The sequence below is a fragment of the Salvelinus alpinus genome, chromosome 1, assembly GCF_045679555.1.
Source record: "Salvelinus alpinus chromosome 1, SLU_Salpinus.1, whole genome shotgun sequence".
NCBI classification, from domain to species: domain Eukaryota; kingdom Metazoa; phylum Chordata; class Actinopteri; order Salmoniformes; family Salmonidae; genus Salvelinus; species Salvelinus alpinus.
The window spans coordinates 114,856,596-114,872,235 of NC_092086.1; the positions used below are offsets into that span (position 1 = coordinate 114,856,596).

Genomic DNA, 15,640 nt, shown 5'->3' on the forward strand with positions numbered 1-15,640 from the left:
CTCTGCTGATGCCTTCACTGAGAGATGTTCCTATATAGTGCACTGCTGTTGACCCAGAGAACTACATCACCCTATTCCCTATGGACCCTATTGAAAAGTAGGGTGGATTTGGGACGCAGTCCCTCTCCTAATCATTTTTATCTACCTGTAATGAATGTTTAAACTAAATGAATAGTTCATATTGCCTTTCCCCGCAGCAGTGCGCTCCCCCTCCTCTCCCGTCTCATTTTATGAAGCTAACTCCAGTCCAAAGGGGGCCATTTCCAGTTTAACTCCAGAATATCTTTCATGGGTGAGCACGTCTCCATTTTGAAAAAACATATTAGAAGGTCCATTAAAACTCTGAGGTTCCTCCTGAATGCTGATGCTCTCTCTCTCTCTCTCTCTATCTGACTGAAACATCCACTTCCAAATTATCCATTTTGCTGTTTGGCTTCACCTGGAACAGCACACTAGGTTCTGCCATTACTCATTTCTTTAGTGGTTTGTGGTTTGTGTACAACCAAGAGTTTGCTGAAAAGTTAAGGATATATATATATTTTTTTTTTAAACTCCCTTGGTAGCTTATCAATACATTGATTGATTTCTGTGTGGCTGTGATGAATAGGCTGCTATATGTCTTGACTCTCTTCATCTGGAGATTCATATGCAGGGAACAATGCGAAACACAAAACACAATTTAAATCCAAACCACCGAAGTGAATAGTATTTGCATTAATTTAAGCTCGTGGTCGCCAACCAGTCTGCAAGATAAATGTGCGTCCGATACATCACGCTGATGTATCCTCTAAACCAAATGATAAAGAAGCATTTCCACAAGTCTTTTCTCTCAGGAAAAATACTCTTCATTTATGTAGATTTATGTAGATTTAGCTAGTGTCACTGCCTGCATAGAGAGCAGAGGAGGCTGGTGGAGGAGGAGCTTTATGAGGTAATGGCTGGAATGGGAATTAATGGAACGGTATCAAACGGATGGAAAAACACATGTTTAACGCCGTTTCATTGGTTGTAATCCAGCCATTAGAATGAGCCCGTCCTCCTGTAGCTCATCCCACCAGCCTCCTGTGATGGAGAGAAGTGATCGATTCAAGGAGACTTAGTTAGATGCATGGAAAGGAATTCCTAGACTATGGTGATAAGGAATGTGACGGACTATACTACTTGTAGAAGTGTGTGTGTGTGTGTGTGTGTGTGTGTGTGTGTGTGTGTGTGTGTGTCTGTGTCTGTCTGTCTGTCTGTCTGTCTGTCTGTCTGTCTGTCTGTCTGTCTGTCTGTCTGTCTGTCTGTGCCAGCCAGCCAGCCAGCCAGCACCTCTAGTGCCTTCTCACCGCAGCTTCTGCATCCCAAATGGCACCCTATTCCCGACATAGTGCACCACATATGACCATGGCCCATATGGCACTCATACAAGCCCAGGTCAAAGGTAGTAAACTATGTAGGGAATTGGGTGCCATTTTGGACAGAAATCCTGCAAGCCTGCCAGCAGCCTGCCTTCCACCATACCCTCCAATCCCTGTTAAATAGGGGATGGATATGATTATACCGTGTACAGTAGACAAAGCCTTCGCACCAATTAGCCTGCTGTACAGAGTTGAAGCTGTTATTTATGACAGTCCTCTCTCACTTTTGTCTCTCTCCTTGTCTCTCTCTCTCTCTCTTTCCCTCTCTCTTTCTCTCTCTCTCTCTCTCTCTCTCTCTCTCTCTCTCTCTCTCTCTCTCATTCCCTCTCTCCTCATCTCTCTCTCTCTCTCTCTCTCTCCTCATCTCTCTCTCTCTCAACCAGGCAAGGACGCACACAACCTTTAATCTCCTCTCACTGCAGAGCCCCAACACCACCAGTCTTTAATCTCCTCTCACTGCAGAGCCCCGACACCACCAGTCTTTAATCTCCTCTCACTGCAGAGCCCCAACACCACCAGTCTTTAATCTCCTCTCACTGCAGAGCCCCAACACCACCAGTCTTTAATCTCCTCTCACTGCAGAGCCCCGACACCACCAGTCTTTAATCTCCTCTCACTGCAGAGCCCCAACACCACCAGTCTTTAATCTCCTCTCACTGCAGAGCCCCAACACCACCAGTCTTTAATCTCCTCTCACTGCAGAGCCCCAACACCACCAGTCTTTAATCTCCTCTCACTGCAGAGCCCCAACACCACCAGTCTTTAATCTCCTCTCACTGCAGAGCCCCAACACCACCAGTCTTTAATCTCCTCTCACTGCAGAGCCCCAACACCACCAGTCTTTAATCTCCTCTCACTGCAGAGCCCCAACACCACCAGTCTTTAATCTCCTCTCACTGCAGAGCCCCAACACCACCAGTCTTTAATCTCCTCTCACTGCAGAGCCCCGACACCACCAGTCTTTAATCTCCTCTCACTGCAGAGCCCCAACACCACCAGTCTTTAATCTCCTCTCACTGCAGAGCCCCAACACCACCAGTCTTTAATCTCCTCTCACTGCAGAGCCCCAACACCACCAGTCTTTAATCTCCTCTCACTGCAGAGCCCCAACACCACCAGTCTTTAATCTCCTCTCACTGCAGAGCCCCAACACCACCAGTCTTTAATCTCCTCTCACTGCAGAGCCCCGACACCACCAGTCTTTAATCTCCTCTCACTGCAGAGCCCCAACACCACCAGTCTTTAATCTCCTCTCACTGCAGAGCCCCGATACCACCAGTCTTTAATCTCCTCTCACTGCAGAGCCCCGACACCACCAGTCTTTAATCTCCTCTCACTGCAGAGCCCCGACACCACCAGTCTTTAATCTCCTCTCACTGCAGAGCCCCGACACCACCAGTCTTTAATCTCCTCTCACTGCAGAGCCCCAACACCACCAGTCTTTAATCTCCTCTCACTGCAGAGCCCCAACACCACCAGTCTTTAATCTCCTCTCACTGCAGAGCCCCAACACCACCAGTCTTTAATCTCCTCTCACTGCAGAGCCCCGACACCACCAGTCTTTAATCTCCTCTCACTGCAGAGCCCCGACACACCAGTCTTTAATCTCCTCTCACTGCAGAGCCCCGACACCACCAGTCTTTGCACCAATCAGCAGTCTAAGAAAGGAAACAGGAACTAAATGAGGGGGGGGGGGTTAAAGTCATTATTTCTCTCATGGTTGTCATTAATGTTATATCTCTCCAAATAGGCTGTCCTTCTCTTTTAGCTTCTCTGTTAATTACAGCGTGTTTAGACACGGGGCAAAGAAGAAGAGTTCAACGTCATTTAGAAACCTGATACGGGTGAGAAAGAGTTTGAACTGTGTGTGTGTGTGTGTGTGTGTGTGTGTGTGTGTGTGTGTGTGTGTGTGTGTGTGTGTGTGTGTGTGTGTGTGTGTGTGTGTGTGTGTGTGTGTGTGTGTGTGTGTGTGTGTGTGTGTGTGAGAGTGAGGTGGGCCTCTGGGGGTGTTACAAGAGAGAGAATATCATTAGTTATTCGATTATTAAGGAATCTAATGCATCACTAATTATTACAGAGCAATTAACACCATCCTGCCATTTAGTGGATCTGTATTCAGGGGGGAATAAATCAAAGTAGAGAGTTATATTTCTGTTGTTAATCTTTTCCAAAGGTTAAAACACTCTTGAGGCGCATGGCACTGTAGCTAGCCTAGCTGCATTCCTGTCAACATTAACATGCAACGTTTCCCTCCAGCTGTCGGTGTTCGTGGTAAAGGAGAGGAGAACCATGTTAATATTTGATTCCTTGAGTAATCACTGTCCCAATGTTGCCTCTAAGTATGTATAATTAATGGTTGCGCTGCAGGCAAACACTTAAATATAGGACCGTTTTGTCCTAATTATAGACTTTTCTCTTTTTGGTTTAAGTGAAAGCCTTTTACTAGCGGAGATGATTACTAATGTTGTTATATTGACTGTGGACCATTTACTGGCCCCGCCGGCTAATATGCTAATATGCAAATGCTAACATGCTAATGCTAATATGCTAATATGCTAATATGCTAATATGCTAATGTTACTGTGCTAATGCTAATATGCTAATGCTAATATGCTAATGTTCTTGTGCTAATGCAAATATGCTATTGGTATGCAGTTTCCTAGTTTTTTTAAAACGTTTTTTTTTTTAAATAGCTCATTGATACCATAAGTGCAGGTATTGTTGCAAAGTTAGATGTGTAATTGCTCTGGTACAACATATTAATAACACATTATATAACGTTATTTTTAAATGTTAGTGTTTCTAGAGCTGATTTGTTGATTGTGTTGATGATGAAAGCTAATCAATGATGATCAGTTGATTAGTTATCTTTATTGGAGAAATATTGGATTAATATATAGACCTATAAAATAATTTTTTACCTTTGTTATTTTAATTGACTAATATCCAGCGATCTGTACATAATGCACCAAACAGGTAGATAATAAAATGGATTCCATATTATGTATATGAAATGATATTGTACCTGTTAGTAGAATGGTATATAGTGTAGCAAACATTATAGATACAATTATTGTGGGGCGGCAGGTAGCCTAGTGGTTAGAGCGTTGGACTAGTAACTAGTAAGATCAAAACTGAACAAGGCAGTTAACCCACTGTTCCCCGGTAGGCCGTCATTGAAAATAAGAATTTGTTCTTAACTGACTTGCCTAGTTAAATGAATGTCAAATAAATAAAAATTAAATTGTCTTCGTAGCAGTTCACACTAGGGCTGACCCTATTTAGTTGACTGGTCGATAGTTTGGCTGTTAGTCTAACGACATTTCTTTAGTTGAGCAGTGGCAAAAAAAACAAAAAAAGTAATCAAAATCATGGTGTCTGATTGGTGCCTGTCTGAGTGGACTGATCCATTGTGAAGTCCGTGGGGATGGTACAGTCCGTCAATCTAAGACATCGGCTACTGAAATTGTATGTGGTTATACTGTGTAAGAACAATGGTGCAACACAAATAAAAAATAATATTTATTTTATAACAAATTGTGCTTTCTCCCGCGTTGGTCGCGGTCCGCGGTTCTGAAACTAAGAAAAGAGAAAGAACCCTAACTTAATTAGGTCTATAATCAATAATCAATAGCCTAACTGTTAAATGTGCCTGCCTTTATAAATCATTTATATACAGTACCATTTTTTATTTATTTTGGTTGAGAGAATGGCAAGAGTGTGCAAAGCTGTCATCAAGGCAAAGGGTGGCTACTTTGAAGAATCTAAAATCTAAAATATATTTTGATTTGTTTAATAGTTTTTTGGTTCCTACATGATTCCAAATGTGTTATTTCATAGTTTTGATGTCTTCAGTATTATTCTACAATGTAGAAAATAGTACAAATATAGAAAAACCCTTGAATGAGTAGGTCTGTCCTAACTTTTGACTGGTACTGTGTATATCTTGCTATGTCTCTCTCTCTCTAGCTCTCTACAGTATATCAATCTCTCTCTCTATCAATTCAAAGTGCTTTATTGGCATGAGAAACATGTTTACATGAGAAACGTGTTTACATGACCAAAGCAAGTGGAATAGACAATAAACAAGGGAAATAAACAAGTAGTAAACATTTATACTTACAAAGATCTCTCCTTCTCTCTCTCTCTCCCTCTCCCCAGCTCCCTCTTTCTCTCTCTCTTCCCAGCTCCCTCTCTCTCTCTCTCTCCCCAGCTCCCTCTTTCTCTCTCTCTCGCTCCCCAGCTCCCTCTTTCTCTCTCTCTCTCTCTCTCTCTCCCCAGCTCCCTCTTTCTCTCTCTCTCTCTCTCTCTCTCTCTCTCTCTCTCTCTCTCTCTCTCTCTCTCTCTCTCTCTCTCTCTCTCTCTCTCTCCAGCTCTCTCTCTCTCTCTCTCTCTCTCCAGCTCTCTCTCTCTCTCCCTCTCCTCTCTCTCTCTCTCTCTCTCTCTCTCTCTCTCTCTCTCTCTCTCTCCAGCTCTCTCTCTCTCTCTCTCTCTCTCTCTCTCTCTCTCTCTCTCTCTCTCTCTCTCTCTCTCTCTCTCTCTCTCCCCAGCTCTCTCTTTCTCTCTCTCTCTCTCTCTCTCTCTCTCTCTCTCTCTCTCTCTCTCTCCCCAGCTCTCTCCAGCTCCCTCTCTCCCCAGCTCCCTCTCTCTCTCTCTCTCTCTCTCTCTCTCTCTCTCTCTCTCCCCAGCTCCCTCTCTCTCTCTCTCTCTCTCTCCCCAGCTCCCTCTCTCTCCCCAGCTCCCTCTCTCTCTCTCTCTCTCCCCAGCTCCCCCTCTCTCTCTCTCTCTCTCTCTCTCTCGCTCCCCAGCTCCCTCTTTCTCGCTCCCCAGCTCCCTCTCTCTCTCTCTCTCTCTCTCTCTCTCTCTCTCTCTCTCTCTCTCTCTCTCTCTCTCTCTCTCTCTCTCTCTCGCAGTGCATGCTGGGTGTTTTTGGAGTTTGAGTGTTTGGTGTGGAAAGCTCTATCCTAACTAACTTTCTTGATTCTTTTCTTTACATGTTATTTTCTATGGTGGAGGGTTAATGCAATATTTGTTTTAGCGGTATCCAAAGTTTTTTTTCAAAGTTAGGGTGGAAGAGGACAGAGTAACTTTCCTGGGGTTTGGAAGTTGTGGTGTGCGCGATGGCTTCTCAGCCTAGCGCGGAGGAGACGCTGTCTATACAGCATGGATTCAGGTGTGTTCCTGAGAACGGAGTTAAGGTGGAGGAGGTTCTGCTCGCGGTCGGTGAACAGGTAGGAGCTGAGTTTATACATTCTGCTTCTAGAATGAACAAAGCTGTGGTTGTGTTCATGAAAAGGGCTAATTTGGTTGGTAGGCTAATTGCTAGCGGAATATTTGTAAGGGATGTGTTGGTGTCAATTTCACCTCTCTCTACCCCTTCAACAAGAGTTGTAGTGGCAAATTTGCCTCCGTTTATTACGGATGATCAAATTAGGAAAGAGCTGAGTCGTTTTGGTAAGTTTGCTAGCGGTTTCCGTGTCAGCAGGGTTTCAGGCAGATGCCGTTAAACACGTTGTTTCGTTCCGGAGGCAAGTGTTTATGTTTCTGAACAACAACGAGCAACAGCTAAATGTGCACTTTAAAGTGAGACATGGGGAGGGGCTCTATGCAGGTTTTGCCAGCACAGATAGTCTACGGTGTTTTGAATGTGGGGATTTGGGGCACAAGAGCACTTTGTGTGCGTGCCCACACAAAGGCCGTAGACAAGGTGAGGGTACAAGCGCCAGTGGGGGAAATCGAGGTCAAAGTGCAGGGGGTAAGGAGATGCAGACAGCAGAGGCTGGGCCTAGTCAGGTTAGAGATGGTGGTGTAGATGAGGCTGGGCCTAGTCAGGCTAGAGATGGTGGGGTAGCTGTAGCTGAGTTTAGTCAGGCTAGAGATGGTGGGGTAGTGGAGGCTGGGTCTAGTCAGGCTAGAGATGGTGGGGAAGCAGAGGCCGGGTCTAGTCAGGCTAGAGATGGTGGGGTAGCTGAGGCTGGCCCTAGTCAGGCTATGGATGGTGGGGTAGCTGAGGCTGGCCCTAGTCATGCTATGGAGGGTGGGGTAGCTGAGGCTGGCCCTAGTTATGCTATGGAGGGTGGTGTAAAGGGTGCTGGGTTTAGGCAGGATATGGATGGTGGTATAGCAGAGGCTGAGTCTAGTCAGGCTATGGATGGTGGGGTAGCTGAGGCTGGGCCTAGTTATGCTATGGAGGGTGGGGTAGCTGAGGCTGGCCCTAGTCATGCTATGGAGGGTGGGGTAGCTGAGGCTGGCCCTAGTCATGCTATGGAGGGTGGGGTAGCTGAGGCTGGCCCTAGTCATGCTATGGATGGTGGGGTAGCTGAGGCGGGCCCTAGTCATGCTATGGATGGTGGGGTAGCTGAGGCTGGCCCTAGTCATGCTATGGATGGTGGGGTAGCTGAGGCTGGCCCTAGTCATGCTATGGAGGGTGGGGTAGCTGAGGCTGGCCCTAGTCATGCTATGGATGGTGGGGTAGCTGAGGCTGGCCCTAGTCATGCTATGGATGGTGGGGTAGCTGAGGCTGGCCCTAGTCATGCTATGGATGGTGGGGTAGCTGAGGCTGGCCCTAGTCATGCTATGGATGGTGGGGTAGCTGAGGCTGGCCCTAGTCATGCTATGGAGGGTGGGGTAGCTGAGGCTGGCCCTAGTCATGCTATGGAGGGTGGGGTAGCTGATGCTGGCCCTAGTCATGCTATGGAGGGTGGGGTAGCTGAGGCTGGCCCTAGTCATGCTATGGAGGGTGGGGTAGCTGAGGCTGGCCCTAGTCATGCTATGGAGGGTGGGGTAGCTGAGGCTGGCCCTAGTCATGCTATGGAGGGTGGGGTAGCTGAGGCTGGCCCTAGTCATGCTATGGAGGGTGGTGTAGATGATACTGGGTCTAGTCAGGTTATGGAGGGTGGGGTAGCTGAGGCTGGCCCTAGTCATGCTATGGAGGGTGGGGTAGCTGAGGCTGGCCCTAGTCATGCTATGGAGGGTGGGGTAGCTGAGGCTGGCCCTAGTCATGCTATGGAGGGTGGGGTAGCTGAGGCTGGCCCTAGTCATGCTATGGAGGGTGGGGTAGCTGAGGCTGGCCCTAGTCATGCTATGGAGGGTGGTGTAGATGATACTGGGTCTAGTCAGGTTATTCTAGTGGATGAGGAGAGTATAGTGGGGAAGTGTAAGAGATTAGGGGGGGAGGAGGAGGGTGTCAAGCGGAAAAGGAAAAAGGGTGTGGACAAAGGCACCATGTAAATGTTGCCTGTTGCTGTGGGTGAGGCCCTAACCAGAGAGAAAGAGCAGGTGGTCAGGGTGGGAGATAGAGAAGAGGAGGAAAGTGAGTCTGAGGAAGAGGATGAGGAGTTATTTTTTTCAGACTCCTCTTCAATTGGCCCGGAGCTGACAGCCAGTCAACCAGAGGGGTCTAAGTACACGTTGAGAGAACTGACAAGGTTCCTGAATGAGACTAAGGGGAAAAAAGTTAATCTTGAGGCTTTTTTTCCTGATCCTAGAAAGTTTGTAAGATCAGTACAACATGCTATGAGAAATGAGGGGCATGGTGTACTCTCACCCAAGAAATGGTTTAGGTTGAGGAAGTGGGTCACAACAGTGCGTAAAGGTTTACCTTCAGACACTGTTTAAATGTTTAATTTCTTTCTGACACTGGGGCTTTTTGAGCTTTGCTATTGGTCTATTTCTCTGCTGGCTTTTCTCCCACTTCTTATGGAGACTCTTCGGGTAGGCTCGCTTAATATAAATGGCGCCAGAGATGCGGGAAAGAGGAGTGTGTTGGGTGAATATGTAAAACAAAAAAAAGTACATGTGTTATTTCTGCAGGAGACGCATAGTGATGTGGTGAATGAAGTTGATTGGGGGCTCTGGTGGAAAGGGGCAAGTGTGTTGAGCCATGGGACAAATCTTAGTGCAGGGGTGGCAGTCCTTTTTGCACCGGGTCTGTCTGTAAAAATTTGCTCCTCAAAGGAAGTGTGTAAGGGTAGGTTGCTTGTTGTTAAAGCAGAAATTAACAGCATGGGTTTTGTTTTTATAAATGTGTATGCGCCTAACACAGGGAGAGAAAGAGGGGTTCTATTTGGGAGTCTTAGACAGGAACTCTCACAAGTAGCGCCTGAGGAGACGCTGGTGATCGGAGGTGACTGGAACTGTACAATGGATTTTACAAAAGACAGAAATGGGGAAGAGCCTCATTCAGTGTCAGTGGGAGTGTTAGGGGACATCATTAATCAGTTTGACCTAGTGGATGTTTGGAGAACTAAACATCCAAACACAAGACAGTATACATGGGTGAAGGTTTTTGGGGCTAGGGTGAGTGCAGCCCGACTTGATCGTTTTTACATATCTAGGAATCAGAGCAATAGGCTGCTGGGTGCTACCATTCTCCCAGTGGGGTTTTCGGACCATCACATAACCATGGCTCGGCTGTCTATTTCACCAGGGCCCCGGCAGGCATCTTATTGGAAGTTCAATGTAAAGCTCTTACAAGATGCCACTTTTTGCTCAGTTTTCCAGACTTTTTGGGAAAGGTGGGGGCAGCGAAGAGAGGAGTATGAGTCTCTGAGTCAATGGTGGGATGTGGGGAAAGTGCAAATATGGCTTTTCTGTCAACAGTACACAGCTCTCTCATCCTCAGAGGCTAGGAGAGTATTGGGGGAACTAGAGCGGTGTATTAGTGAGATGGAGGTAGAGATGGTGGGGCAAGGCAATGTAGGCCTCCAGGCTAATTTAGCCGAATTACGTAGGGACCTGGGCAGTTTTTTCCAGGTTAAAGCAAAGGGAGCACTTGTAAGAGCTATGTTCTCCATGCTCAAGGAGATGGATGCTCCCAGCTCCTTCTTCTTTGGTTTGGAAAGACAGAGCAGTGAAGCCAAGGGTATGCATTGTCTACGGCTGTCTGATGGGCGGGTGACCTCTGTGGTGGGGGAGATGCGGGAGCGGACTGTGGAGTTTTATACTGAATTGTATAGGGCAGAAATGTGTGATCCTATGTGTGCTCAGGTCTTGTTCGCAGGACTCCCTAAGCTCTCTCGGGCACAGAGGGATGAAATGGACATTCCTCTGTTGTCACATGAACTGGCAGAGGCCGTAACCCAGATGTCCCCCGGTCGTGCACCGGGGGTCGATGGACTCCCAGTGGAGTTTTACAAAAAATTCTGGGGAATAATTGGACAGGACTTCTTTTGCGTCTTGCGTGAGTGCATCGGGGTAGGAGAGTTGCCGATGAGCTGCCGTCGGGCGGCTCTGACTCTCCTGCCCAAAAAAGGGGACTTGTGTGAACTTAAGAACTGGATGCCTGTGGCATTACTCTGTGCGGACTACAAGATTTTTGCCAAGGTCCTCTCTAACAGACTGAAGTCCCATCTGGACTCTATAATACACAAGGACCAGACATATTGTGTACCGGGACGCTCAATCACGGACAACTTGTTCTTGATTAGGGACATGTTGGACTTGTCGAGAGGTTCTAATGTGAACTTTGGACTGGTCTCTTTAGATCAAGAGAAGGCCTTTGATAGAGTGGATCATGAGTATCTGTTTAATGTGATGTCTGTGTATGGGTTTGGGAAGAGTTTTGTGACCTGTGTGAAGCTGTTGTATGCTGGGGCGTCATGTATGGTTAAGGTGGGAGGGGGGCTCAGTAGGCCAGTCTGGGTGAGACGGGGCATTAGACAAGGATGCCCTCTATCTGGGCAGCTGTACACACTAGCCATTGAGCCTTTTTTAGGACTGCTACGCAGGAGACTGCGGGGAGTGTGCTGGACAGGCATGGAGGTGGTGACAGGAATAGCAGTCTCAGCATATGCAGATGATGTTTCTGTGATGGTCAGGGATGGGCAAGATATGCAGGAACTAGAGACCAGTCTGAAGGTGTACGAGGGAGCTTCATCAGCTAAGGTAAACTGGGGAAAGAGCAAAGCTCTGTTATGTGGGGCATGGGGGGATAGGGCTCCTCCTCTGCTTCCAGGGGGTTTGCAGTGGGGTTGTGAAGGGCTTAAAGTGTTGGGGGTGTACCTGGGCTCGGAGAGGTGGGTCAGGAAGAACTGGGAGGGGCTGTCACAGGCAGTGGTGTCAAGACTGGCCAGGTGGAGGTGGCTCCTATCCCAAGTGTCATATAGAGGGAGGGTGCTGATAATTAACAACCTGGTGGCATCTTCCTTGTGGCATAAACTGGCTGTCCTCAACCCCCCCGCCGGTCTGCTTGCAGACCTGCAACGCAAGCTGGTGGACTTCTTTTGGTCGGGACATCACTGGCTGAAGGCAGCAGTGTTGTACATGACCGCCCACGAAGGAGGACAGGGCCTGGTGGAACTGGAGAGCAGGATGGCTGCCTTCCGGCTAAAGGCGGTGCAGAGACTGTTGTACCATACTGATGTTGGCTGGAGGGAACCAGCATGCGCGCTGCTGAGGAGAGCTGGCGGTTTAGGGTTGGACCGGCAGCTGTTCCTCATGAAGCTGGAGAGGCTGAGTACAGCAGGTCTCTCAGAGTTTTACTCTGCGGTGCTGAGGACCTGGCAGCTATTAAGGCCCACACGAGAAGGGGGTGTGGAGCCTGGGCAGTGGGTGTGGGAGGAGCCTATTTTCCACAACCCAGCCATCCCTTTGAGATCGGTTCAGTCTGCCGCCCTGCAGAGGCAACTGATGGCAGGGGTGTACAAAGGCTAGGTGACCTGAGAATGCTGGGAGAGGAGGGGTGGAAAACCCCGGAGGTCTTGGCTCAACAAACAGGAATAACGTCGCTTAGGCTGCTGGAGAGATTCAGGAGGCACTGTCTGAGCCGGTAAGGGGGATGTTTGAGAGGCCAAAGGGAGAGGGGCCACCAATGTTTCCGCCACTGCAGGTGACGGCAGAGACTGGAGACTGGCAAGGGGGTCTGGAGGACTTGTTAGATTTTAACACTCCGAGCCTGGGGGAGTTTGAGGGGGTGGAGGTAAAGCCCTCTACAACCTCTGCGTTAAGGTTAGGAACATTAGAAGCCTAACAGGAGTGAAGGCACATCAGTGGCAGGGGGTATGTGGGGAGGAGAGTATGATGGGTTTTAGATGGAGGGCGCTCTACAAACCCCCAGTACCAAAGAGGTCAGGGGACCTCCAGTGGAGGGTTCTTCATGGAGCCCTGGCCACTAACAGCTGGTTGGCACGTGTTGATCCGGGAATCGGGCAGGGGTGTCCTTTCTGTCAAATGAAAGAAACTGTGATTCATGTGTTGTCTGTGTGCACCAGGTTAATGCCATTAATGTCTCTGTTGGAATGTCTGTGTGAGAGGTTGGGTTTTTGCTGTTGGGATGTTTATAATGGGATACAGGTATTCGAGTAAGGAGAAAGAAAAATGTGTTTTGTTGAATTTTCTGTTTGCTCAGGCAAAGTTAGCTATTTGGCTAACAAGGAGAAACAGGGTCAAAGGTGGGGGGATAACAGACCCTTTACTATTGTTTAATGGGATGGTCTCTGCGCGCCTTAGGGTTGAGTTTGAGTTCTATAAAATGATAAAATGTGTGGAGATGTTTGAGGAGATATGGTGTGTTGGGGGGGCTGTCTGTACAGCTGGGGAAGATGTTTTGGATATACGGTTGTAGGAGAGGGTATTGTTTTTTGTGTATGGTGATTTGTATCATGTGGTAGATGGAAAGGTGAGTATGGTACATGTATGCAGTACAGGCTATATTTTGTTTTTTTATTTTAGTGGGGGGGGGTGAGTTTAAAATGAAATGAGAATGTTTCAGTAAAGAAAGACCAAAAGTCAAAGTGTCCTCTCTCTCTCTCTCTCTCTCTCTCTCTCTCTCTCTCTCTCTCTCTCTCTCTCTCTCTCTCTCTCTCTCTCTCTCTCTCTCTCTCTCTCTCTCTCTCTCTCTCTCTCTCTCTCTCTCTCTCTCTCTCTCTCTCTCTCTCTCTCTCTCTCTCTCTCTCTCTCTCTCTCTCTCTCTCTCTCTCTCTCTCTCTCTCTCTCTCTCTCTCTCTCTCTCTCTCTCTCTCTCTCTCAATTCAAGGGGCTTTATTGGCATGGGAAACATGTGTTAACATTGCCAAAGCAAGTGAGGTAGGTAATATTCAAAAGTCAAATAAACAATAAAAATGAACAGTAAACATTACACATACAGAAGTTTCAAAACAATAAAGACATTACAAATGTCATATTATATATATGCAGTGTTGTAACAATGTACAAATGGTTAAAGCACACAAGTTAAAATAAATAAACATAAATATGGGTTGTATTTACAGTGGTGTTTGTTCTTCACTGGTTGCCCTTTTCTTGTGGCAACAGGTCACAAATCTTGCTGCTGTGATGGCACACTGTGGAATTTCACCCAGTAGATATGGGAGTTTATCAAAATTGGATTTGTTTTCGAATTCTTTGTGGATCTGTGTAATCTGAGGGAAATATGTCTCTCTAATATGGTCATACATTGGGCATCTCTCTCTCTCTCTCTCTCTCTCTCTCTCTCTCTCTCTCTCTCTCCCCAGCTCTCTCTCTCCCCAGCTACAGTCCCCACTCTCCTTTGACACTGACCTCTCTCCTCATGTTGAAGGGAGGTATCTTCCAGGAAAATACCTATTGATTTAGATTGATAATCTAGAATGTTTCATCTGTGCTCATCACATCATTCTGGTCCCCCTAAAGAAGATCCTTCTTGGGGCTGACTGCCCTTTGAGAGCTTAGAGTAGGACTGCATCTCAAACAGCACCCTATTTCATATATAGTGGCCCCGTTTGGGCCCCGGTCAAAAATATAGTGGCCCCGTTTGGGCCCGGGGGGGGGGGGGGGGGTTGTGCCGTTAGGGTGGAGTCATTAATGTTATGTTTTCAGTTGGACATTCAGCTGGTGATTCACCCCAATCTAACCTGGTTGTTTCCCGCTAGCCTTAACGTTCTCATTAAATGATGTTTGTCCTAATGCTCAACTCTTCTTCTGGTTTTTCTGTCTCCACAGGCAGGTTCCACAATGCCCAAGATGAAGACAGTCATCACACACAGAGGCCGTGTCCCAAATGGCACCCTAAATCCCTGGGTAGTCAACTACTTTTGACTATGGCTGCTATGGCCCCTGTCAAAGGTAGTGTCATTACATAGGGATTAGGGTGTTATTAGGGCCTCCTCCAGAGATGGTCATCCGTTAATCTGCCTTCTAAAGAGCTCGACGAACGGACCCGTTGCACAACGTCACACATCCCTTGATATCTAACTCACCTAGCTTCAAACCAAGGCCTTTTTTTTTTGGACTAAACTATTGTTGATGTAAATATCTATATATAATTTCAGAACAATGCTTATTTTGTGTCATAATTTTTTATTATAAAGGTGAATATTGAGCAATACTATTTGAACTTCTGGGAACTTTGTTGCAATCTGCTGGATTGGTATTGCTAACTATTTTAGGGATTGAATATTATTTTCAGGGTTTGTTAACACATGATTCATTCATTTACATGAACATTTACATGAACGTGTAAATGGAGATAAAAAACTCTTTATTTAAGACATATTTTATACCTTGAGAGAACAATGTGTAAATTTCTTGCATCACGTTAAGAGTAAATAAATAATTATATTCACAAGTGTTGGTCTCTGTAGTGTTCTGTAATGGGGTTATGATGGCGTTTTATAAAGAGGTAGGAGTAACAGTGGCCCTGTCGCCAATAGCACCCTTTAACCTTTATATACCCTATTCCCTACGGGACCTGGTCAGAAATAGTACACCTTTATAGGGAATAGGGTGCCATGATCAAGTAAACGGAGTTATGATGAGAAGACACGATATGAAATTGGAAATGTTTAGAGACCGGTTTCATCCCCAAAAAAACAGACATGTACTTAAAGGTGACCAGAACTATTTTGTAGCCACTAGTCACTTACTGATTGATGTATTTAACCTGTCTGGCCTCATGTGAAGGATTGCAACACGATTCAGTCTGTTGACTGAGTGCAGTTGTATAAATCTCTGGTGTGTAAAAACAGGATTCAGTCTGTTGACAGTGCAGTTGTAGAAATCTGTGTCAATCTGTATTGACTCCTCACTAGACGTCCTATAGGCGTGGCTCTGGGTCAATCTGTATTGACTCCTTACTAGACGTCCTATAGGCTTGGCTCTGTGTCAATCTGTATTGACTCCTTACTAGACATCCTATAGGCTTGGCTCTGTGTCAATCTGTATTGACTCCTCACTAGACGTCCTATAGGCGTGGCTCTGGGTCAATCTGTATTGACTCCTTACTAGACGTCCTATAGGCGTGGCTCTGGTCAATCTGTATTGAC

General features: G+C 46.7%; 1 protein-coding gene across 1 annotated transcript in view; it reads left to right on the top strand.

Annotated features, from left to right (window-relative positions):
* The window catches only part of mbd2 (methyl-CpG binding domain protein 2), a 97,478-nt gene extending 82,535 nt beyond the window's left edge, over positions 1-14,943 (top strand). The window contains exon 7 of the mRNA XM_071342144.1: positions 14,319-14,943. The gene's annotated coding sequence lies outside the window, so the exon portion shown is untranslated. The remainder of the gene's footprint in view (positions 1-14,318) is intronic.
* The last annotated feature ends 697 nt before the right edge of the window (positions 14,944-15,640 follow it).